Here is a 3,687-nt window from a genome sequence, read left to right as displayed (position 1 = left end):
AAAACAGTAAATACAAAACATAATTCCTACTTATTTTTTATAATTATAAAATTAATCCATTAAGAAAAAATATTGTATCTAGTTATATGCTTAAATATTTATATAATATCGGTACATTAAATTCTAAATTAATTATTAAGAACTAACAAAAAAAAGGAACGTTTAAGTGTGATTCAACTAGTTTATTTAGTCAGTTCTTAATCTAACCGTATTAATAATGATAAAATTAATTATCAAACAATTTTCAGTTTTAATTCTTTAAGGACCTAGTTTTTGTAGTAATAGACATTTATCAACATACCTTTAGACCGACTTATTGCTCTGATGTGTACTAAACAAAAACAAAATATTAAAATAGTCCTAATTTCAGAAATAAAGCTGTAAATTGTGGATAAAGCTAACCCTTTAGTTGTATCATATTCTTATTTTTATTAAATTATATACTTGATTATTAATAATTTATTATCTTTATTATTCTATCATTAATTTTATTTTTCTAGTATTCTAAATTATATTGTATTTTGCTGTGTATTTTGTAGTAGTCTATAAATTATTTTATTATTGTGCAATCATAAGTTGTATTTTAGTTTGGTTTTTTCGTATTTCATGTTTTCTTTAAAATTATAGTATTTTAAAATTTAATTGGACCGTTGTAGTATCCACAATTTTGGAATGATTAAAAGTATTTTTTAAAAATGCATAATGTTATTTGATCGATAAGTGTTATAGTACTTGTGTTATATACGGACTACAATCATTATATTTAGTTATACAAAATATTGATAGAGGAGATACATGTATGATATTACTTCTTAATTTTTATAATTACATGAGTCATTTTATTCATAAACAACATCGAAACCTGATGAATGATATTTTTAACTTATGGAGAATAATGTTATATTTTATGTATTATAAAGAAATACAATAATGATGGTAGTTATAAAATTGAAATAAAACTAACTGTAACAAGTAATATTAGAACCATTATATGAATTTAATATTAATTGATCAAAAACCATGTTTGTATTATAAGTTTTAATTATTTTTTGACGCCTTGTTAAACTGTAAACCCCAAATTTTATTGTAACTATATTTCTGTAATATCTTATAAAACAAATAATAATTTCTTTTCAATTATAAAAGATAGACTAGGGATTATCATACTCAATCATAATATGTACACATGTATCACCATTTTTTTTTTATACATTCAGTAAATCTGTATTTTATTTAATTAGTTCGGAAAATAACTAACATTGTTTTATATTAACAGTTATGTCGTTCTCTTACTAGCAACGTTTCGGGCAATAATCCAATTTTCAAGTTGCTTTCATCTGCATTTATAGTCAATTGTAATGTTAATTACGTCATATTTCATAAAAATATTTTATTATCTTAAGTTTTTATTCTGATCTTATTTTTTCCCGTACTTAGTATCTTGCTAGGAGTTGCTTTATAAGAAATTTTTAATTAATTCATTGAAAGGAGTACCATTTTATGTATGTATACTGATTCGCCATTTATGTATTATAATATTGGTCATATTCAATACCTTTTATAACACACAAAATATAAAATATAAAAAGAATGTAAAAAATAAAAAAAAATTATATATTAGTTAGAAGGTATTATATTTTAGGATTTAATGAAAGGTTGTATGCATTTAAATATTAGTAATTACTGTAATTTACTTCCGAGACATTAGCTTTCACGGTTATTGTTATTTATAAACCATTTTAGAAAAAATCATCCAAACCTATTCCCATATCCCATTGAATCAATCTATCCTTTTACCTTTCAACGTAATTTTTTGCGTTTTAATGTTACAGTGAACAGGGCTTCATTTTGAGAAAACTATTTTGTTTAAAATCCTTTGTTGTTTCAATCACAAAAATCAACGGAAAACACTTATGCTTTTCTAATTGTAATATAAAACCACATAATGATAATATTTCATCCCCATCCATCAATAAAAATATTGAACTCTATTTCCTAACATACAACTCCGCAGATGTTTATTAACCGAGGTCATTTTTCTTGCGATTTTATATGTACAATATATAAATTAATATTTTACGAAATATTTATTTATAGACATTTTTATATTTCTGTTTAAAATTATATAAATTAAGATGCCCATGAATCATAGTTAATATGATTTTATTAAGTAATACATACTAAAACAATAATAGATAACAGAGTTCTGAAATAATTAAAAATAATTGCAAAGTGATTTACTTTATTATTAAAATTAAGAAGTAGCCCTAACAAAAAATATTTTTTATAAACTTATTAATTATTTTTAAAAATATATATACATATATATGCCATATATATATATATATATATATATACATATATATGCAAGAACGATAGTTAGAAGTTAGAAGATTCCTAAACATTTATAAATTACGAAATTATATGTTAATCATTCATTGCAAATAAGTTGCAAGTCTATGGACTGTGCTAACTTACACAATCGTAAATCTTTTGACCAAGTGCCTACGCAACATGCTGGCTGGGCATGTGTTCGGTTTCACACAATGATAAAATGGACAATGTAAGTTGCTTGCGAGTTCGAGTCCCCAGCCCTATCCGAGAGTTTTTCAAGCATATATTTAATACAATACTCACTCGCAGCCCCCCACCTCCCCCAGGGCGATTTGTGAGCTCCGTAAGCCAATGGGTGGCACTCACAAAAAATAGGCGTGTGAGTGACGAACCCAGCCTATGAAAACCGCGTCACGAAAACGTATTTCTTAAGTATATCGCGCGAGACCTTGGACCTCCACGGTCTATCGCGCTATTAATAATCATCTGTCATGTAGGTATTTATACTTAGCCAATAATAAGAAGATTACCTACTTTCATTACTTTTACTTTTATTATATTTAGAATTAAATATCGTTTCATCTAATGGATTTATACTTAAATGGGTTTCCTCATTCTAAGTAGTAAAACGATGACTTAGCTGATTCAAAATTCAAAATGCATGGTCCTTCGATATCTATTTTCCAACGACCAACTGCACTCAATCACAAGTGAATATCTAAATTATAAGAATAATTAGTTGGATTTATATCTTTGTCAATCACAATTAGAAAATTCAGTATATCCTCATTAGGATCTATAAGGTTGATATTAAAAATCTTAGTTTACCGTAAATTCGATGTGAGGTCAGTAAGGATACACAACTAAGTAACAATTATTTATTTGTGTCGACGTTTCGACCTGAATTTCAAGCTTTCATCCGGGCTAAAAAACAAAACGAGATAACAACCTTAATTCAGAAAAGAATAAAAGGAAACAAAAATAATAAACTAGGAAACACACATAGATTACTTTTTTATCTAAAAGACTTTTTCTAATTATTACATTATTTAGTTCAGAAAAATAACTCACACCCTCTTCGATTAAAGTATATATTCAATCTTTTTTAAAGTAATTATTAACGTTCATTAAGTCATCTTTTTAATTTTTTATTTAATTAATCTTTTATTATTTAATTTCACACTCTACATTTCTAAAATACATTACATTATATATACTTTTTTTGATTTTTTATCTTGGCTTTAGGTAAAATATTAAAACACATTAGAGCTTGGTTTATACAATTATGTCTTAAACAATTTAAAAATACTACATTCCCCGATTCAGCATCAAATCTGCCCTAGTATTATTGAA

This window comes from Halyomorpha halys, unplaced genomic scaffold, assembly GCF_000696795.3.
Source record: "Halyomorpha halys isolate HHAL.00 unplaced genomic scaffold, Hhal_1.1 Scaffold733.1, whole genome shotgun sequence".
NCBI classification, from domain to species: Eukaryota; Metazoa; Arthropoda; class Insecta; order Hemiptera; family Pentatomidae; genus Halyomorpha; species Halyomorpha halys.
The sequence above is the reverse complement of the archived record's forward strand: the minus strand, read 5'-3'. Positions refer to the sequence as shown.